Here is a 22,954-nt window from a genome sequence, read left to right as displayed (position 1 = left end):
TTCATATCCATCTCTTGTCCCTGATCAGAGTATCGAGTATATAAAAGTCTGATCCCATCTACAGATTTACGGTACCATTTCAGGAAAGAACCCATAAAGGTGTACATTGGATCAATTCCTAATTTTTTTGTTGTGTTCTCAGAAGAGGAATGGTAGATACTAGAAAAGAGGAATGTGGGTAGAAGCATTATATAATTTGGCATCCTCTCACCACAGCAATTATAATCTGTACATGTGAGTTCTTTATATAGAGCAGAGAGAAAAGGAGGAAACCTTGGTTCTGTTCCCAGTTCTTTTCACAGAAATCTTGTCTGCATTACACTAATTCTGGTCTAAAAACCCTTCTGTAATCCCCTGACACTTCTCTAATTCACACTGGGTTTAATTTCACCTTATTTTACAACAGTGTCAGATTTTAACAAGTACACAAGCTAAGTTCCACCTGGACAAGAACACCCTCTACACTCATTTTTAAAGATACATAGAAAGTTTCACTAGGTGCACTAGTGACACAGGCAGACACTTTTACATGGTGACACAAAAAGGCAGCATTTTAAATGAGCATCTTCTGAACAATGCTCGTATTTAATCCAGTTTCTGTACCAGGACACTTCATGGTTTTGTAATGTAAGCATGGACAGTAGGAGCTGGCATCACAACTGCACTGAAATACTTTTCCTACCTCATTCCAGACTGGCATTTTTTTATTTCATGATTCATTTATCATTGGACTAACTCTGGTAGTGCTTCACTCAAAAGCTACGTAAGTTTCTATTGCCATAGCAAATGCATTTTGATTATCATCCACATCTTTGATTTCATTATGTTTCCATTGCTTTTGGATCTGTACCCGTATCAGTTTCTCAGAATCTAATAAAAATTGGTCTCAGCTGGCTGGAGACTGACATACTGACAGCGGTTCTGTGATTTGCTTTGAAAAGGTCCATCTCTGTTCTCATATGTAAAATTCATTCCTCAGACTTAAACTCATCAGGATCGGGAGTAAAAAGGAACAAGTAATGCAAAAGCTTATTTCAATTAATGCTTTCTGCACTGTTGTGAGATTTAGATGCATATTGTATGTCTATACTGTGGTCACAGCAGTGACGACTGCATAAAATATATATGCATGAATAATCTTGATGCTCCTAACAGACTAGCCTTGTCATGCCAACCTATAGCTCACCTTGACTTAAGTATCTCTTAACACCTGTGACCATAAGAAGGGACATCATCTTTCCATGCCAATAACAGCACCTGGAATAAAAATTTCAATACCATTTTAGCAAGATCCTTGCGTACCCCAACAGAGATGTGCGACTGGGTATTCTTAATCTCTTCATGTGTCCTTTGTTTCTGCAAGGTTAACAGTACTAGCTTCTGTATTATTTTATGCCTCATCTGACATTGCCTATAGCTTCATGTATTTGGAAAAGTAAAGAAAACATCTGTGACTAATGAGAATATCACAGAAGGAAGGTGATGATGATCCAAATACCACAATACTCTTGACTTGCACAACCATCAAGTTAAGATGAAATATATAGAAGAGGACCTAAAAAAATGCTCTCTTCCCCGTGCTGTTATTCTTCCTACCTTCTCAAGAAGTGGCAGGGAGAAAAAAATCCACTACTTACACGCTAACAATCTCACGACACCAGGTAGTCACCTTCTGTAACATCACTGTCCCTTACTGGCACGTTTCAAATACACCTGCTCCATCATCTGAAAGACTTGTCAGAGCCTAATGGTAGAAACCATCTGAGAAGCAGATTGGAAGAACAGGCTATATTTCAAAGCCCTTTTTCCAACTGGATCTGCTTAAGCATTCCAACCCAGCCTCAGCTGCCATCAATCTCTCCCACATCAGCAGTTTTGAACAAACACAAATTGGCCAGATTATCATTAAGCAACTTCAGCTATTTTGTAAAGAGCCAAGTATCAGTATTCAAACTAAATGGTGAGAATCAGATTTTCACCTGCACTGAATCAATGCAGTTTCTCTACAGCCAACATCAGGATTTGACTTCCAAATTAGAAGTACTTATCAAAATCTTCCTTAGATAACTATTCCAATCCTATCCTATACTCACGTTATTTCCTTTCTCATTAGTACACATTACCAATCAATTTGTATTAAAAAATCATCTTGTATACTCAGCCCATGCATCCAGTTCAGTTGATGATGCACAGTGCAGTTCTGGAACCATGGAAGCAGTGGTTGTGGTGCTCACCAACTGCCAACTAGATATCAGAGAACAACAAATATCATCCCACACTTGCAGGCTTTGCCAAGCACACTTCACAACCAAAGCCTGCAGGCAGCTGCTCTTCCCTAGAAGCCAAAAAAAGAGAGCGTTCCCACAGGGCAACCATTCAGGAGTGGTTTGCTGCTGGAGGTCACCTGCAATGCACCATATAATGTCACAATGATTAACTGCAATGTTACAAGCACCAGCTATTTCTGAATGTGTTACCAAAAAAAAAAAAAAAAAGAAAAAAAAAGAAAAAAAAATAAACCTAGGTTGTTCACAATCACATAAAGGAAACACAGAAAGTGCTTAACACAATGCCCTGATACAAATGTTGCCTACCTCCACAGCTCCTTTAAAGAAAGGATTTGAAGTTCAGGGAAAATAAAAGCACATCCTTAGAGGCTAAAATTTTGGGTATACTAATGGCCCTACTGAAATTCTTAAGTCAGGGATTTCAGTGAAACTTCTCCAGATTTACACAGTCATAACTCCAGTCAACCTTCAGCCCAACAGCTGTGGCCATTCTGGAGAGTCAATGTCCAAAAAAACTGATCTGCCATCTCCAATGTGATAATCTGTGACAAGGCAATTTGACGAAGATTACCCCATGAACTGTGGAAAAACAACAGAAAGTACAAATAATTTTATATTTAAAAATCATGTGTACATTCAAGGGGTTTACTTGCACCTGCCAAACATCATGCTCAGTTTTAAACCAGAAAGTCTGAAAGATCACTCTGCAAGGAAATGTACAGGAAACAGTTAATCTTTAATCTCTATTAGTCTAACACAGAATACTCAAAACTAAAGTGCTGCAGGGCCACCAGGCAGCATCATGCATGGCAGTATCAAGCTTCCCTTCTCGAATATCCTTATAGTTCCTTTGTTCTCACTCTCCCATTAGCAAACTGATAACTAGCCTCCTACTGTTTTCATACTGATTTTTTTCAAGCTTTTGTAATATCCACCACCCAAAAATAACATTTAAAAAAAACCCTAAATGTTGTCCTAGTATTTTGTTTCATACCAAAACAAAGGAGTTTCCCAGTGCAATGATTAATGACACGTTTGTTGCCATAAACAACTTTGATATTTCAACATTTAATCAATTTTACTTTTTTAAGGTGGCAGGATATTATTACATCCTAAGGTTTCTTGCCATCCTGAATTTTACTCATGACGCTGAGTTGAACCCACACTGTTTAAAGATCTAACAGCATTGCATTTAATTTACACAGCCTGTCACATGATTTTTAATAATGCCACTCTCAGTGTTTGGAATATTTTTGGAAGGTGTCAATGTCAAAACACCACCCAGCCTTAATATGCTGTATCACCCCAAGGAAGGTCTGGCTGATGTTTACCATTGGAAAACAAACAGAAGGCATAGCGCTGAGAGATAATTTTTATGTATTTCATATTTCCTCTTGCCATTTTAGCAGTAGGAAAATTGTAATAAACAACCTTTTTTTTAGACAGATGGAATTCAATTGATGGAAGGATTTTCTGTGTTCTGAGACACAATCACCTCCTGTATGAGAATCAACATGAGCTTTGTTTATTCCAGCAGTAAAACAACCTGTATTCAAGCTACTCAAAGATTAAAAAAAAAAGACCAAAAAAAAAAGACAACTGTCTGGAAACCCAAATCACCCTGCTGTAAAAGCAGTAGTAGTCAATCATTCCTGTCACAACATTAGTATATTATTGGCTGTTGAGTCAGCTTGTCATAGGCAAAGTACTTATGAGATGCTCTGTTTCCTTCTATCCCGGTTGGCACATGAAACGACGACGTTACAGATGCTGAAAGAGATGCTGCCGAATTTCAAAATGCACCCATCTGTTTAACTTCCTAAAATGACTTTAAAGAGTTGGATACAACAAACACATCTGCTACCTCAGCACATTAAAGATGATCATCTGGAAAATAACTGGCAAATTATAAACCTTTTTGGAGAGCGATCCACAACTAAGTTTCAATATAGATGTAACATCTGTTCCACCTTCAATTACCTCGAGGCTTTGCACCTCTAGCTTCCTGAAGAATCAAGGCAAGTCCTGTCCTTGGGCGTAACCAGCTCTGTATCTCCTCATCTCACCGGTAAGAGATTGTCCAGGAAAATGCCACTGGGCATCCATCTACTCAACCATGTCACACACGCCACCCCCCCCTAAAAAAAAAAGAAAAAAGCATATACTACACCTCCTCTGAAACACAATCCAGTATGGAGCCACACAAGTCCGTTTGTTAACAGAAGGACCTCAGGCAAACACCCCCCCAGCAGCCTGGTGGCAAGGAGTCATTAATGAGCCAGTCAAGTATAGGAGATGACAACTGCATTTCTAAGAAGCGAAACGTTAATTTTAATTGAGAAGAAACTACTCTATTCCACTCTCACTATACAAACTGGAGGGAGTCCAGTGAAGATCAGCAGGACAGTTGGGCCTGGAGCACTTACTCTGGGAGGAGAGGCTGAGGAATGGGGGTCATCCAGCCTGGAGAAGAGATGGTCTGGGGGCACGTAGCAGCAGCCCCTGCTACCTGTGGGGAGGTTATCAAGAAGACAGAACCAGGCTTTACACAACAGAAGGGCAAGGGACAACAGCCATAAACTGCAACAAGAGATTCAGATTGGGTACAAGGAGAACCTTTCACTGCAAGGAGACTCAGGCAGTGGCACAGTCTGCCCAGAGAGGTTGTGTCTCTGTCCTTGGACGTTTTCAAGACCCAACTCAATCAAGCCTTGAATAACATATCTGATCTCATAGCTGACCCTGCTTTGAGTAGAAGGTTAGACTGGAGACCTCCTGAGGGCCCTTCCAATCTGAATTACCCCAATGATTCCTGAATAAAATAAAAGATATAATAGTAATAATAGTAATAGTAGTAGTAGTAAATAATAATAATAGATAAATAGATAAATAATAATATTCATCGGGCTCCACTGGAAGAACCTGAAGGGGAAATCTGCTATAAACAATGATCTGATCAATCACAAACAAATGCTTATGCAGGAGGTCCAGAAGAAAATACCAGTAGGTCAGATTTTAGGAAGAGAACCGCAGCACATGTTTAAGTGTGATTTTTCTTTCAGTTCTTCTCCCACATCTCTCTCAAACACAAATGTGTTATCACTTTGATTTATGTGAACAGATGCTTACATTTGCAATTTACATTACCCTAGCCTGCATCAACAGCGATTTCAACACAAAATGCAAGCCACAATGCGTTTTTTCACCCTAGGGTATAATATATGTGTAAACTGTAGCACCAGAACATCTCAGTATGTTCCTTTGCTACCCACTGCATTCTCAGTAATGTTCTTCAGGTATCCCAATTTCATCTGCAAGTTAAGAGTTGGCATAACATAGGACAGGAAACACTGATGCATCTTCCACTTATTAGTGGCCACCAGAAAGGCTGGTAAGAACACAGCAAGATACCAGAGATTGCACCCAAGGTGTCTGCCATATCTACTTGAGAGGTGAGGAGAGTGTAAAAGGACACATAAGCAAGGCAGCCACTGGGGAATACATTAACAACAAGTTGGAAAGCAAGAGAGGTGCTCTGGCTAAATGCACATGAAGTATAGGCAGAGACAGACTTTCAGTAACAGAAATTAGTATTTGATACACAATATTAAAGCAAAACCTTTGAAGCGCACCACTTAGCAGCACTAACACTGTTCTATACGTATATAAATGAGAAACAAAATTTTTGTTGCTGTAAATAGCTTGTGCAATTAATAGCAGTTAGCTGTTCCTGTCTTTTTTTTCCAATTACAGACTCAGGATAAAATGGCACATGAAGTTACCTCAGGCAGTTCTGGACCACCTAATGTTAGAAAGGCAATTTGAGGATGAGCTGCTACTGCTCATTTTCAGAATTAAAAAGTGAAATAGCAATGTTCACTTTTAAAAGTAGGATGATTTCCTATCACAGGCATAACTTTCCATTGCTCTCCCCTGCCAACAGTTATCACTTTTGTCTGAGGATTCCTGGACTGAAACTTTGAACATGGAAATGCCATCATGCAGAAAACCTTTCAAAACATTTTGGGTCACCATTTTGGGTCTTTCAAAATAAACTAACTCATTTATCTTTGGCTAATTACCTTTTAGTCCCTCTGCACAGACACAAAATATTTGTGTTTCTATTTTGTCTTTTCTTTTTCATTTTCAGACAGCTGCATCTGTTTCCAAAATCATCATCATGCTTCCACCATGATGTTAGGAAAAAAAATTCTTCTGGACAGTATCGCTGCTAGTACAACAATAAAAAATTACAACTGTGTATGCGTATGCATATGCATGCGTGCACATGCACACGTATTGTTGAGCTGAATAAAAATGGAGTGATCTCTAATTTGGCCTGAGAAAACCAGAACAGCATTTCTACATAAACAGGAAAAGGTTCGACACTACTTGCAACACAGCATCACGAAGCCAATTCCAATCTCTTACACTGTGCTGAACAAGCATTTCCAATTCAAAAGAGTAATTAGCATACCATATAAAAATTAGAGCACTAGCAAATACCAAAGCTTTAACCTTGCATTAGCAAAGATCAATGAGAATTCATCACTGTAAGCCCACCACAAGCACTTGCTGCTCAAACACACTGGGAGCGCTGGGATAGGCAGCACTGTTGCCTGTGCCACTTGTGTTGCTCACAGGAAGCTTTAAACCCCATTAGGGAATAATTAAATATCAGGTATAATTTTTGTAAACATCACCATCAATTTGTTAAAGCTGACTGAGATCTCCCACTCTAATACCTCGGTGTCAGATGCTGAACATTTCGTCAAACTTTAATACTCCAGTAAGCAGCATACCATGCCAGAGCCCACCTCAGGCTGAAAATTTTCGAACGTTTTAGCCAAAATGCCAGAACCAAGGTAGAACAATACATCATTACACAACCACGTAAAAAAGCACCAGTGACCTCTGCTTTAACAAGCTCTGGCACTCCAGAACTTTGAACAAGGAACTCTCCGTTAAGCAAGATAGTGATGCTTCTGCCAGAAGTAAGTTTAACATGGTTTCTCTGAAAATGCACAAAACACAGCCAATGTAAAAATCACTTCATTTTACACATGCTCCATAAGAACATTGACATTCAGCAGCTAAGATCTGCCAAGCCCATCCTCCTGAACACTATCCCTCACTGCTCCCAGAAGTGAGGGTGCTGCTTGGGTACCATACCCACGGCTGAACTGGGCACTCCCCAGCACAGAGAGAGCAGAAGAGCCACCCTGCACTGTAACTGGGATTTGGGGTAGTTGCATATAAACCCCCCTCTCTTCCCAGTACTGCCAGCAACATTCCTGTTGGTTCACAAGTGCTATGAATGACAACACTACCTGTGCCTAACTCAAAAGCTGAGCTGGACCACAGCAGAATGAGCAAAAGGAGGAACCTAACAAAAGGGGAACATAACAAAGTTTAAGGAGGGAACCTGTAAGTGGGGCTGAGAGACTGGCCTAAGGAACAACGTGAAAATGGAAACTGGTTGCAAAGAGGAAGGTCTGAAGAGCGGAGCCAGCAACAGGAACAGGACTGGGATGAACACCCACAAATGAAAAAGAGAATTGGAAGATATTAAGATATGGAAGCTCTGAACCTATAAAATGCTACACAGTGTATGCTCCAAAATCAGATTTGTATTTTATGCACAAAGGCAGCAAAGTACTCATTTTCACTTTTCCAGTGTTTCAGTCCCTTATTTACATAATAGAGGTTATACTATCCCCACAACCCACCAAATCTCATCCCGGGATGAGGTGAAGGTGCATTACTGCCAATATAGTATTTAGGTATTATACTGATCAGCACTATTCACTGTGAAGAATCCAAGCGGAAAAATCCATGGGGGCACAAGGAGGAAGAGAAAAGTAAGTATTTTGTGTTTAGAGAAGAATTTCGTTAAACAGAGCAAATACAGCTTAGAGTCTCATATAGCGTTCTTTTTTAATAAAACATACTATTAAATAACTGGCTGTTAACTCACTGCTGTATAAGTCCAACACAGGAAAAAGCAGTATATGATCATGCCCTTAAAAACTGTATCATCATGACAAAAAGACTTTATATCACAAATGGCAAAAAACAGACACCTAGGATGTTGCTTCTGGCATTTCCTAAACTTTGAATCCTTAACCTTAGTACCTCAATGATTCTAATATTCTTTTAACACTTTTGTTGTTGTTGATTAAGGAATGTGACAGTTTCCCAATGTATATTAGACAGTATATCAAAAAGCTTTGGACACTTGCACAGAAAACTCACAGTGACTATTCGCTACCTGGGAAATCAGCAGAACTGCACAGAGCCCACGCAGTCCGCCCCCGTGCCCCACACAAACAGCCCTGCAGCCTGCCCCAACCCTGTCAGTGTAGATGGGATGCACACCTCCTCTCTGGTAACCATCCCGCTGTAGGCACAGCAGCATCCCCAAGGTCATCACCTTGCAGCAATGCTGGGATAAGTCCCACACACCTCTCCTTCTCCAGGGCGGGAGCAGGCACAAGACCAACTCCCACAGCCATATATCTGAAGAGAGCGAGAACACATTATCAGCTCAGCTAGGATCACCACCCAGTGCTGCAAAGCCACCAGCTGTAAAACGCGCGCTCCAGCCACCATCACACCCTTCGCCACAACTTCCTTCCATCAACTGACAGCCAAGGCTTTTCCACACGTACGTACAATGTCACCTGCAAATGGGTCACCAAACCTCTGACCCAGTCTCAGCAGCAGCCAGGCCTACTCCACATGACAGCCTGGCATCTAGTCAGCCAGGCTTGGCAGTCATGTCTGGCACCAGCTTTCTGAATAGCAAGCAGGCAGGGGGAACAAATAGCAGATGGCTTTCCCTATCTCCCCAACAATTTAATCACAGCGGTCTTGACGACACTGATGTGCTCCATGCCATCCACAGCGCCTCGCCAGCCACACTGCAAGGTGAGCAAGCTGCTCCTTTCCAAGGGCAGCCCTTGCGACCGGCCAGGCTGCACTTCTCAGGAAGCGTTCTAAGAGTCTGCAACCAGGACACAAGCTACACTTTCTCAATTTGAACTTCAAAGAAAGAACAGAGTAAGACAGATCTGGCCAGTTCAGGAAAAAGGAAGAGCACTTTAAACTACAGGAGAGTTGTGACATTGGAAGTCAAGAGCATGGGATGAGCGCCCAGTGCCGCCACTGAGCTCCCCTGCAAACGTAGGCAAGCTGGCCTGGCAGCTTGGCAAACACCTCAAACCAGGCTTCCCAAAATAGAAACAAGTAAAATCAGTTGCTGCTTTGGAAATGTATTTCTTCGTTTTCTTTTTATGAACTGTAAAACCAGATAAAAATGTCTTCACACTGTCCAGGGAAATGTGACAGCTATGTTAACAGGAGGCCCTCAGATACTGAGATGTTACCAGATACAGATTTCACTTAAACATGGAATCTCCACTGTGTGGTTAATGCTGATCTATGTTTGTGTAACATACCTACAGTCTAGTTCCTCTGCATTACAGGGGGTGTGGAGAGGCCTTTACTGGTATGTGGGCAAATCCAAAAGGAAGGCAAAGGCAGCAACTGTTCCAGTAAAGAACAGACTATTGAATGTGTCATCTTTTACCAGCCTCAACTGGAATTAGGAAACAAACAAAAAAAGTTTAAATTGGTCATGTTTTGGGCTCCTTAGCAAGACAAAACTAAAAAATCCAGAGCACAACCATTGATTTTATATTTCCTGAAGGGTACAGCTAACATCAGTTCTCTACGCTAGTCTACAAGCAAGGACTCTTTGACCTGCCTAGAGACTTACACACATGGATACAGCAGTTACAGGAAACGGCTGTAATTACTTCCAAACCTGTATAAATCGCAACAGGGGAGCAGTTGGAACTGGGGATAGAGACCAAAGTCTGACAAATGGAAAAGACAAAACCACTGGAAAAAACCCTTTGGGATATGTAAGCAAGCTAATGAAGAGTAGAAACAAAGAAATAAAGTCTAATAAATATATAAATCAGTCTGAAATAACAGCTTTCTCTTTTGATGTGAATATCTGTTTTGATTTCATGTTTACAGCACTACCAAACCCCAAACAAATCAGATAAAAAGCGGGGAGGGTTATGAAGATAACAATGTTGACGGAAGAAATAAAGGAAGGTACTGTTTATCTTTCCTTTTACTCTCATTATTTTGAGTCCCTGCCCCTTGAACAGGAGAGTGACAGAACTCTCATGCTGTTTGCAACTTTGAAAACTTAGTTCTGTTTCCTGATCCAAAAAACCCACAAAATGTTCATCCTCCTTTCCGTATTACACTTTACCACCTAAAGTCAGAGCACAAAGGGCAGTGGTTTCCAATGTGTGTGTATACAGGCACACACACATGAACCTTTGTGTGGCAGAGCTGTGCTAGGAACAGATAATTAAGGCAAATAAAAGGCATCTCTGAATATAACAATGTGGAGGCAAATTCAATTGCTTAGGACATTGGCTGAAAACAGACCTCAGAACAAAGAACCAGCCACATTACAGCAATCTTTCATACTTGTATAAAATAAGTAATTGAGTCATGGACAGGGCAAAGCCTGGGAGGACAAAGAAAGATCACAAGTCAAAGCTGGAAACTGTCCCAATGGTCCCATATTTCAGCTCCCTCTTTGCTTGCTATTCTTCCCACTCAGGGTTGAAGCATGGCACCAAAGCTCATTATTAGTCTGTAATCAAGGTCATTAGAGCTCTTGAATTCAACCTGAAGACATACTCAGCAAAACCTGGCAAGGCAGCAATAATGATCCCCTTTGAGTAATCAGAGTATTGCCTCATAAGATGCTGATAGAAAACGGTCCCTTTGTGCCAAGGGGCCTGCAAGAGGGCTCAGCTGAGAGAAAATGTTATCTTACATACTATAAATACATGAAAATAAGATTAGAGGCAACTGTTGTGACAGCAATTAGCTTACCCTGTCAATACACCCCCTCACACTGCCCAGATTTTTAGTTCACTAGTGACTCAGAAGCAAGAGTGGCATTGCCAAACCTCCTACTTCTGTGCATTTCCCGTCCACTTCTGTTACACAAGGATTGCCCTCATCCTCACCTGACTTCACTCTGGCTATCAGAGATACAATCAAGCATCCTTCCAGTATTTGTGAACCGATGCGGAGCAGTAAAGCTTGTTTGCTGTCCTAGTTTAACTCTATGACATAGCAGCAAATGTTAATCAGTACCAACATTAACACAAACCTAGATGTCTGAAGAATTTCCACCAAAAATTACATGTAGTCAGTTGTGAATTTTAACTGCTGCCCTGTTACATATTATTAATAATCCTAAGCATTCTGTAAGATAATTGTCTGCATTCATTACCTCGAGTAAGTAAGAAGCCACTGAGTGAGAAAGAAATAACCATTTTTTACGTTACCCTGGGTTTGGGTATTAGATACAGTTATGTCTCTGACAACCCAGTGGTTATTTTTATTTATACTGGGTGTAGTTGCAGTAGCCATGAATGAAGGTCCAAAACGGGTGCCAACTATAAAGTAGCTGCTACAAAACGCAGGAGATCGTAAGTGAACACTGCAAAATATGGCTGCTAACCATAAAGGTATCTATCGTCTTACTTGCCTCCTAAAGAAAAACAAAAACCACCAACATGCTAACTTGCCTCACAGTCAAAATTAGGCTAGGCACTCTCAAGAGCTAGGGATAACATGTTTACCTTGGGATAAAGTATTTTAAAATATAGGTAAAAGGAGACAAAATCCTCAGGCTCCCAGATTTGAATGAAGATGTATAGAAAACCGAAATCAAGACCTTTGTGCTTCCATTAGTTCTTTTAGCTCACTGTCTGGAAGCACTTCACAAGGCTGACTCAGTATTTGCAAAGGAATTGCTCTTATCAGAGATGTCCTTCATGAGATATAGCAAGTACTGAGCAATGGAGTGACAGGACTCTTACAGTCTTTGTATCTGTTATGAAAGGGTTGATCTCTGCTGAGATTCCTAAATTAAGGGGACTAGAGAGGTCTAGCTGCTGCCACTCTTGAGCAGCACGGAGTAGCTCTAAGTCTTGGTGAAAGGGAAGGAGACGGGAACACCATGACCAGATTGCATGCCCACGTCCCAGCCACCTGTGCAGGGTAGGGCTGGAAGGTTGCACCCTGCCAGGGGACAGCCCTGGCACACTGCAGTACACTACCACGCACACTCCCACTCCCAGATGGCCTCCAAACGTCCCTTCCAACAAAGATTATTTTAGGATATTAGTAATTAAGCCACAGAGCCCAAATCTTTGCCTCCCAGTAAGGAGTGCAACTCTCCGTCTTCTTGTAAAAGGTAAAAAAAAAAAAATATATAAATAGACAAGTGTCCCTCCAAAACCAAAAATAATCATAATAAAATATTCATGTTCCTACAGCAAGTCACCTAAACATTCAAAATACCACCCATGAGTTTGTTCTGCTGACAGCTCTGTGTTTACACCTGCTGCTTTTCCTCGCCCTGAGTTTGGCAGGCAACAAAAGCAGAAATTGAAATAATTTGTGAGCAGACAAGCAGCTGAAATTAATGGGAACAAGAGAAGCAACAGCGCAACGAAAGACATGGGTGATGTCATGGGCAAACTAAAAGCTAACATTTCCAGCTCGTTGGACAGCAAGCTCTCATGTTGGGATTTGTATTTTGTTGTTTGCTTACAATTTGGAAGATGACAGTGGGACTCCTCTAAGGCAGCTACAGAGCTTCAACCCCACTTAGTGATGAGTTCCATTAAGCTTGAGAATCTATCGTTCAGGATATTTTCTTTCCAAGATATTACTTTTAGGATACATCACCATATCTATCCTGCAAATCTATGCATTAAGGAGCTAATTATTTTAGCTTTAAACCTACTGAAGTGTGGGAAGAAACGTGGTGACTTGCAGCAGAGAATTCTCTCAATTTTTGTCCTTCCTGGAAAGAGAAGATGGGGCAACAAGATTAATCAGGTAAATTGAACTGCATTAGAGACAGGGAGGGACCAGAGCTTAGTAAGCCCTCAGGTAACCACCTGCATTTAAATGCCTGTAGTAACTCAGTAAGCTCCCAGTAACACAGACTTTAAGTAGTCTTCTCTAAAGGCTAGCACAGAAAGACAAGGGCTTTTTATGCTTGCCTACCTACTTTTAATAATGGATATACAATCCTTATACTCCATAATTTAACATTTTCTTACCAAGGTCTTTTGCAAGAAAACCTAATAACAATCTGGATGTCTATCCCATCTCATGACGCTGACTCACAGGCAGGACTGACACACTGGAAAGACTGACAAGTCACTAGGACCTGCTGTGCGCCCCATCTCTAATGCACATATGGCTCCAGCTTCCCATAAAACAGGCCTCAGGTTGCTGCAGTTCACAGCAAGCCCCACACAGACAAAGCCAAAATCAGTGCTGCTCTGAACTGCAGTGGTCCAGCCTCTGCCTGTCCACCTCAGCTACCCCACTGCAAACCAGTTCTGCAGTCGTGACCCTCTACTGCTCCCAGCATAAGTCACCCCATGAGTCACAACCCTTCATTAGCTGGTATGTCCCCAAATCCTCCGAAACATGACCTGCTGTATTATTAGGCTGTCAGGTCACCATGACAAATTACTGGAATAGCTGAATCACCCGTTTTCCAGCACACTTGCTGCTGTCATTGTCACAGGTCTGAAACTGTCCTTGCCTCAGTAGCTTACCACGTCAGCCTGTGCAGAGCTAGCGTTAAAGCTGCTGGCACCCATTAAGGCTACGTTACTGAGGGAAGGCATTCAGAGAGAGGGCTGTGACCAGAGCTTTACGGGCAGAGGACATCACCTGCAAAGTAAGAAGTCCACCAGACTCCAAAGCAAAGTCAACAGAAAGCCGAACTTTTCTATGGGCAGAGATAGTCCTCCAAGTCCATTAAAAGCAAATCCTTACTAATGGCTCTGATAAATTTAATAATTAACCTCCTAGGCCATGTTTCTGGGAAGGAGGCAAGTCCCAGTTATCATGCTCTCTGTGCAGTCTCACGTATGGAGAGACAGCAAGCAAAAATAAATCTGATCCTGACTGACAAGCCTCTGATTCACATCTGAGGCTGACACCTAGCTATAACATCAGGTAAGTGCAGGATCAACACGAGAGGTATCAAAGGAGAAGAGATATTGTACAGGACCAATTCTCTCCCTCTGAGGCAAAAGATGGTTTTAAAAAGGTTCAAGAACCAAAGAAAAAAGTTCCAAGATAGAAGATATTTTTTTTTAAATCGTGCTTTTAAATCAAATGTTATGCTAAAGGGATAGTCTTATGGCACTGAAATGACTAGAAATGGCACAACTGATAAATATATGCAGATCTCTCTTTCATACATTTAGCTCAACTCCACAATTCTGTACCAGATCACACAGGTTTGTCTTCTCCTATGTCTAGTCCATTTGCTGTCACTCTTTGATCCCCAGATAAATCGCTGATCCTCATGCCATGCTGTCATTAACAAATGGCATGAGGTTGGGCTAACATTTCTTTCCTGGCCTGCAATAATACAAATTACAACTCCACAGACTCCATCACTGTTTGCCTATTTATTCCTCAATGCATTTTACCCAGGGTTGTCCAAAGGAAACAGGCTTCCCAGATTCACTTCCTGGCAGACATGAATAGTCAAGTGATTCAGACTGTGAATACTGCAAGGAAACGTTTCAATACCAGTAATTTTTTGCCCCCAAGCTGAAAGAAAGAGAATAAAAAACATTAATTGCTAGAGTTTTGCAAAAAGCGTGGCTTCTCTCTATCACCTTCACTGCAATCCATATATTCTGAGCCTAGCCAGCTATTTATATTGCTCTCGGCAGGTACCTTGCACACCGTAACTCAGCCTCTGCTGCGAAGCTAGCTGATCTTGCATCCTGTGTTAAAGCAGTCACTATGTCAGTCGATGGCTCTTCTCATCATGGGATGACAGAATCACTGCCATCACTTTTTGCAAGACTTCTCCTTCCTCCCCGACAGCCATGTGAGCAAAGCTTCCCTCATCACACTCCCCAGAGCCAGCCTTGGAGCACACTTCTTCCAGGGGAAGAGCCATGCGCTGGGTTCTACAACTTGGCAAAGGATGATTTCTACACATGAAAAAAATCCAGTGACCATGCCATTATAAAAAGCCATTTTGGGGCAAAAGCTGAGGCTAGGCACATCTTATCTTCATATAAGCAATATACACATTCTAGAGAAAATCTGTAAGGGAGGTATGAGTCTGGCCAAAAGTAGAGAGGGCTTTGCTAAGATGACAGGATGAGGCGCTTAAGCGTATGTATTTGAAGATGAGAAGGCTACAGGGGAGATCTTCTTGCGCTGTGTAAGTACCTTAAAGGGGATCACAAGGATCTGGGGGATGGATAAATTTGAACTAAGCAGCAACAGAAAAACATGTGGGAAATCCTAGGCTTTAAAATAGAAGTCGTTTATATTAAACAAAACTGTGGTGATTTATCCAGTGGGCTGCTACCTAGCCATGTGGAATTTTTTGTCCAGGAGACCTCTGCAGCATATAAATAATGCAAGAGCCAAGAAAATAAAAACAGACTGCTTGGATACCAGTGATATCTATGGATATGTATGGGATTAGATGCTTAAACATGATAATTTTGCTTATGCACAAGGCTTATGTTTAGCATTAGTAAGCAATATTCTTTCTTTCAGGTTACTACAGGGACTTGGAAAGATGGCAACTTCAAAGAGACGGTAAGGAAAAAAATGGACATAGCTTTGACATACAGATTATGTGGAATGTTTTTTCTAGTGCCCAACCATACAGAATAATTTCTAATGCGCATACAGAAACATCAAGGACATACTTATTGCACCATTCTTCAATGACAGAATGGGAGAGCAAGAAGCTGAAGTGTCACTTGCCTGCCTGTCAGAGTCTAAGCTAAGGGGCAGGGGGACCCCTCCCTGGTTCCTGACCTCTGCCACTACCTCTGGACTGTGGGATCTGCCCAAAAACCTCGCGATTCTGTTCCCAACGTACTCTAAAAGTTAGAGCAGCACAGGTTAAATGCTGAATTTAGAAATTCAGGATTCCCCCTTGGAAAGGGGAGCAGAGAGCTGTAACAGGCATCTCCCAAGGGTTGGGATTCCATCACCTAGAAGCCCTTACATTTCTTTTTTACTGGCAGGTTCATACATGACCAAAATTATTTTAAAGGCAAAGGCTAGACTTCAGATTGTGAGATTTCATGCAAAATGTCTCACATGAAAAGTACCAAACCCAAATTGTGTCTAAAAAACCACCCACAAATTCTGCAGAAAGTGAGGCCAGTACAAATTGGTGCCAGATTCAGTCAGGCCCCAGGTTCACTCTCCTCAACACAACTGTTTGCAATGTGCAACCATCACTGAAGCAGAAAGATCTATCCCCATGTCCACCATCTCAGCTGCCAGCTGCCAGCAGAGACAGAGCTGCGCCCTCACGGAGGCCAGCTGGAAGTTATGCCCACTCATCAGAATACGATCGTGCCTCAAACCAGCAGGCTCTAAATATGTGAAAAAAGCAGCGTAAAGGAGATAGAGAAAGGTATAACCCACCAGCATGCCACTACAGCAGGACTTGGTATATGATCTGGCCGGGGCGCCCTCAGAGGTGGGGGGCTCTGTGAGGAGGGGCTGGGGCCGCCCTGTCCTCCTGGGTGGTTAATGGCCATTTAAAAACTAACCCTCTCGCAGGAAAATTCTTCAGAAACTACGGTTACCTGATCACAGCACATCCCACACAGTGAACCAACCGCACATGACTGAGAGCGTTGCTCCAGGGCTGCTCTATTCTTCCAGAAACAAACTTAAGCTTTCCTTCCAATTTTCCAAACCGAAGCACCACATACACCTTCACATAGAGAAACCTCTACCTTGTTACCACCGCACAGGATCAGCCACCTTTAAACATAAACACAGGGAGCCATGTGAAGTGTGTTACCTTTAGGAGAGACCATGTCCCTCAGGTGTGCTCAGCCCTGCCCAGCTGCCATCTTGTCCGCCATCTTCTCAGAGACCGACCAGGCCTGCCTGGGTGCGCAGGCCCCCACTCCCGAATTGCCAAGCTCTGATTTAGTGCTTGGCTATACATTAACCAAATCACTGCACAAAGTTTAGGCCACGTTGTTAAAATACAGGGATTTCTAACCAAGGGAGGCAGCCTCAGGAAGGCCGGGGAACAAAGAATGGATGGGGGAGAGAATGCCGCTCTCCGTTACGCAGCAAGGGGCCCCCGAGTGAGGAAGCTCTGGCCGCAAGAGGAGACAAGCTGATAAAGCATTGCAGGTCACAGCAAACTGGTTGAAAGTAGGACAAAAGGTAATTGTGGAAGTGGGACATCAGGATCTGCGGCTCAAACAGCCCTGGAGAGAGGCAAGCCCCGCCTGGGGAGCCCACACAGTGGGTAAAACCCTTGGGCAGTGCCCTCTGAGGGTGCCCGCTGGGTTACGTTAGGGGCGAGCAACTTGGAATCAACCCTGTACACGAATGAATATGTTATACACTGAATGTGCAATGGTGTAGCTGTATAGAACGTGTACCCTCAGGTAACTCGTCAGGCGGAGCCGTCCCCCATGCATCCAGTGCTGTAAATGAAGAGCATGCCTGCTGCTTCATGCTGCAATGGAGTTACAGGCTTTACTCCTGGTTTTGGTGACACCACCTTCTCCCTCACAGCATGCTACTCTCTCATCTCTGAGCACCGAGCACCACAGCTGCAGCAAAACACCCTGAAGCTTTGTTTAGCTGCACCTTGTAAACGTTCTTAACACATTTTTACTGAATGTCTAGCCTGTGTTGCTAAGCAAAAGCAGAAGCAATCTTGAAGCCTATCATTTCTCCCCTCAAAAACCCCAAAAGGCTGAAAATATTACACACCATGTACAGAGCAACTCACTGGATGCCTTTCTTAAGGAAAACTCTTGCCAGTGTGGCCCAAAAGCTGGGTTTTTATTTTTGTTGGATGGGGAGTTTTACAACAGCTCCTTACAGCAGTTGAGACAAAACCTCAACTGGGCCTGCTGCCGCAGTTTCACGGCGGGCGCTTCAGCTCTCCTGCACGGAATGGGAAGCCCTCACCAGTACAATGCTATTTAAGCACTAGCCTAGCTAGCCTGTGCTGTGTCTAGATAATTCAGCTTAATGAGGGATTATTTCCTGTGTTTGCGGCTGACAATAGCCGAAGACATTCTGGGATTGTGCAGTGATAAAAACTGAGCTATAATAAGCTGAGAGCATGGAGCCATTAATTTTAAACAGAGAGTAGAAGACAGAATGGCTACTGCCCTGCACACATCAAAAGTCACTGAGGTTTCTGTCTCAGCTGGTAAAAAAAGCACGACAGGTTTTCTGAGTTTAGGACTGACACCTTTGCTGCATCCACTGAGCTCCATAACCTCACCTGTATGTTCAAACGCAGAAGGGTATCTGAAGGAACACACTAGCATGGGAGTGCAATTACAGGCTAATGGAAGCGCTACTGCTGTCCTCCATGGATGCGGCTGGACTAAAACAGATCCTATTCATAATATGCAAGAGCAAAGGTCAGTCCAAACAAAAGATAAGGATCAAATCTCAGGCTAAACTAACAGTAGCTCCTTGGCAATTTCGGCCCTGGGGAACTGCTGGTCTCTGGAAGAAGCCGGTACGTCAGAGCAGTGACATACGCTCTCTCACAGTCACCTGGTGGGTACGAGGCAAGGTACAGTGTTTCCTTGCTCTGCCAAAGGCAGCTAAGCCCAGACTTGAGCCAGTGGATTATTAATATCACAATTTAATTTCTTTTCCAATTTCAGAATACAAGCCACAGCGTCTTATGCAGACATTACGGATGACTGACTTGCTCACCCAGCAACTAAATCAAGGCTTCAGCAATATGCTGTAGACTGTAGCATATTTATAGCCTTTGGGATATAACAATGCACTATCTCTCTATGGAGAAGAAACACTGATGTCCACTGTGTTTGAAGAAGAAACATGTTCCTGTATAAACAAGTCTGTAAATTTCAGATGAAGGAAATTAAGAGTGGCAATGCAACACATCCAACAACTCTCAGCCAGCTGTCAGTCTAGCTAGGAAAACAGATAAAAAGCAAAAAATTCTTTTCCTTGTCTGTTCATGCACAGAAGACATTTTCTTATCATCATTCTTTCCATTTTATAATATGATCATTTAGATATCCAGATTATTAAAGCCAAACCAAATACTTTAGTTATTCTCAGACAACATGTGCTCCTCATTGGTCTTTACTGGGCAGAGTCAGAAGCCTGCCTACCATTTCTAGCTGAACTGCTATGCACTTCTACAGAGAAACCAGTGGACAGCTGCATGACACATGGATAAAAAAATATCTAAACTTTGCAATACAACCTAACCTAAACAGTGTTATTGGGCCACCTCTTTGGACCAATTACAGCATTTTCAGACTTGTGTGAGCATGGAAAGATCTTTAGGTCTACTGAGAAGGGAATTAGAGAGTTTGATGCCCCAGCCTACAGGCAAGCCACCAGGTAGCCCTTTTTAAAAATACATGGTTTACTTGAGGAGTACCTAACGGGTTGATTAAGACAGGAAAACTGCAACAACCCAGGCACACACATGATTTCATCTCACCTACCATCAGCTGTTACTAGCCAAAACTGACACTAAAAACAAAAAAGAACCACACAAGCTTAATTTATTCCCATATTTTTGATTGAAATGACTAATTCTTTCAACCACTCAAGACATTTTCTCACATTTTTTCTGCCGTTTCTACACATCATTCTCTATTTGCTATTTCCAAGGCAACTCCACACTAGAATTTCAATGGTTTGAAGGAACTTGAAGGATTCAGCCATACAAGGCAGACAGAGCTGGTCTATAATCCTCCTGTTGCTATGCTGAAGAAGTGTGAAAAGCAGAAAAGTTTTTTAAAAAAGTAGAGAAGAAGAAAAATAGTACTAGTCTTACTCTACTTGCAAGCACAACAACAGATGCCCAAGATATTTGAAGGCTGTATCGGTCGAGAAGTTAGCTTGACAAAAGATCACCTTGCACATAATGAATATCCATATAGGACACAGGCTGTATACAGAAAGAATGATTACGCTATGGTGAAAGCCAGGACCAGCCAGAATTCCCTTTTCCATCACAGGGTAGAAAGCACTGCTATACTATACTTGAGCTCATCCCACAGCGTGTACCTAAAATAGTTCAGGTGAATCACATCCTAAAAATGCTTATTTCTGTCCTTTAACTACAAAAGGAGCCTAAGGCAATCAGTTCAAATGTATACGTCTACACTGCAAAGGTCTACAGAAAGATGCATTAATTTCTTATTGAAAGAGATTCTATACTGAATCATATAAGGTTCTTTAAAATTATGCGGTGTTGAGAGACCTGAGGAAATTACTACCCAGAGACTGGAAATGGGGTCCACTTTTCTGATAATAATACAAATAGCTATTCAACTCATCTCCACTCATGTTTAAAAAAATTAAGTTATCACAGTATTACCATACAAAAAGGGCAATTGCCGATATGCAAGGAACTGGATTACTTGGTTCTACTACAGGGAAATGCTCTCAGTGAAGTTACCATTTCCACTCTCCCAAAATAAGTAACAAACAGGAGACTTAAAGGAGAAAACAATACAACATTCTAGAAAGCTACTGAACATTTCTTTGAGATAAATGCAGTTCTTAATGCAAAACTGTCCACCTCATAATAAATACAGACTGATTAAAGGAAGTGAACAGCACCCATCTTGAAGCCCTTAGCTCTACAATGAGGTCAATGAACGGGAAGAGAACATTGCTGCTGCTGCTTGTGCTATGCGTTTCAATCCAGTTTCCAGAGTTTCCAAGCCTGGTAACTCTCACAAGCATTAAATTTCCTAAGTACTAGCACAATTAAAAAATACTACTAGGAAATAAAAAATACACTGAATTGACTTCATGTGCTTGGTTAATTCCCAGCAACTCTGTCTCTCTCTAATACTTTTTGGATGCTAAGGCATGTTCCTGTAATTCAAAAGTAAACAATTATTCAGGAAGGCGAGTCAGACAGAAACTGAACTGGAAACATCTGAGCAGCATGCACTCGGTTCGTCAGTTAACCAGCAAATCCTCTGACTCATTGGAGGAGTCACCACGCCGACACGGAGCACATGCTTTCGTTTTCATAAAATGCACAAGACTTGTCATGCTGCACAAGGCAAAAGCATCCGGCCTCTGCAGATCAAAAGCATTAACCTTGAAATGATGAACGGCCACCAAACAGCCTTCTGACAACTCAGTCAGCCTACAGATACCAAGTCAGGCTTACTAACTAAGCTTAGCCTGGGGATCTGCTCAATTCTTTACCATGAGCAAGGACTTTTCCCTTCTAAGGGCCTGTCTCAAATTAAGCTGTTTGCTTTATGCTTTTCCTAACTTGGGGAGGAAGGAAAGGGTGGAAGAGGCTTTCATTCTCTCAAAACAATAGACTATGAACTGACCAGAATATCTTCTATTTTACCAGAGTTAAAAATTCTGTCACACACAGACAAACTGAAAGTCTAGTGCTCTTGTTTCAGAGCCTGTGAAGAACAGAGACATGGACATTTTGCTGTACCAGGTAGTAAGAATTTGGGGAGCTTCTGCTGAATTTAGCCACATCATGCAAAATCCTTATTCCCAGGAATTCCCAGACAGCGGCTAGCAGGAGAGCACACCAATACTAGGCAAGAAAACAGACATGAGATTTCCTTGACATCGTTTGCACAGGCTACAAAGCAACAAGCTCCTATTTCTATTTTGAGTTCTTCCAAACCCAGCTTGTCGTGGGCTGCTTGTAGAAATCACTGCCAACTGCCCAAAACTGTATGAACCTCTGTCATGGTAGATCATGATTTGGGAAAAGCCGTGGCTATGGCTGCTTTGTGGAGGGCCACAGTGGAAGCCCTCAGTGATGCTGCATTTTTCAGTACCAATGAACTTCCACCTTGACCAGAAATTGCCCATTCACTTCATGCTGCTTTCTGTTTCTCTGGGGACGAGGAAAAACCAGACCCTGCCAGCTTTATCTCTGTTGATGAATCGCAGCCCAATCTTTCTAGTCTCCTTGACTACAGCTAAATAAAACAGGGTCAGGAATCATTCGTTGGCAATTAAGTGCCTGAAATAACGCGATGACTGCATTGCAGCCAGGAAGTTTTATGGCAGGGATTTTTGGGATATGTGTTTCATGCCCTGGGCTGTAGCATAAAGGGCATCACGGGGTGTCTGGGGTTTCCAACTGCATTGAAGTAGTGCTAAAGGACAATGCAGGACAAAGGGAGCCAGGCAAAAATGGTCCCTGGCATATGTTGCCTCAGCACATCAGAGGGATAAAGTGCCCCAGGACCAGCTACCAGGGAGGATGGACATTGGCAGTACCATGGCTGAGTTCACTCCCTGAATTCTATTTAGCAGCATGAATGTAGCCTGTGTGAGTGCAAAACAACAGACCATCTCCCCCGAGTGCTAAATCTGAAGATAAGAACTGATGGACCTGGGGACTCTTAAGTCCCACCAGTGAGGCAGCGATGGTCAGCAATGTAAACCTGGCTTCTGAATCAACACCTCGCACTCCAAACCCCAAAGTTACTTTTGCTTACTGGGGTAAATAGCTCCCATTGTAAAGACAGTCTCATCCCATGCCT

General features: G+C 42.3%; 1 protein-coding gene across 4 annotated transcripts in view; it reads right to left on the bottom strand.

The window, feature by feature from the left end:
• Positions 1-22,954, bottom strand: part of NAV2 (neuron navigator 2) — a 266,799-nt gene that overhangs the window by 228,360 nt on the left and 15,485 nt on the right. For all 4 annotated transcript variants that reach the window (XM_080405389.1, XM_080405385.1, XM_080405386.1 and 1 more), the window contains exon 1: positions 1-22,954. This exon is cut by the window's left edge and continues 5,594 nt beyond it; it is cut by the window's right edge and continues 15,485 nt beyond it. The gene's annotated coding sequence lies outside the window, so the exon portion shown is untranslated.

This window comes from Falco punctatus (genome assembly GCF_963210335.1).
Source record: "Falco punctatus genome assembly, chromosome: 10".
Lineage (NCBI taxonomy): Eukaryota > Metazoa > Chordata > Aves > Falconiformes > Falconidae > Falco > Falco punctatus.
Note: the sequence above shows the minus strand (reverse complement) of the source record. Positions and strands in the feature narration are given on the sequence as shown.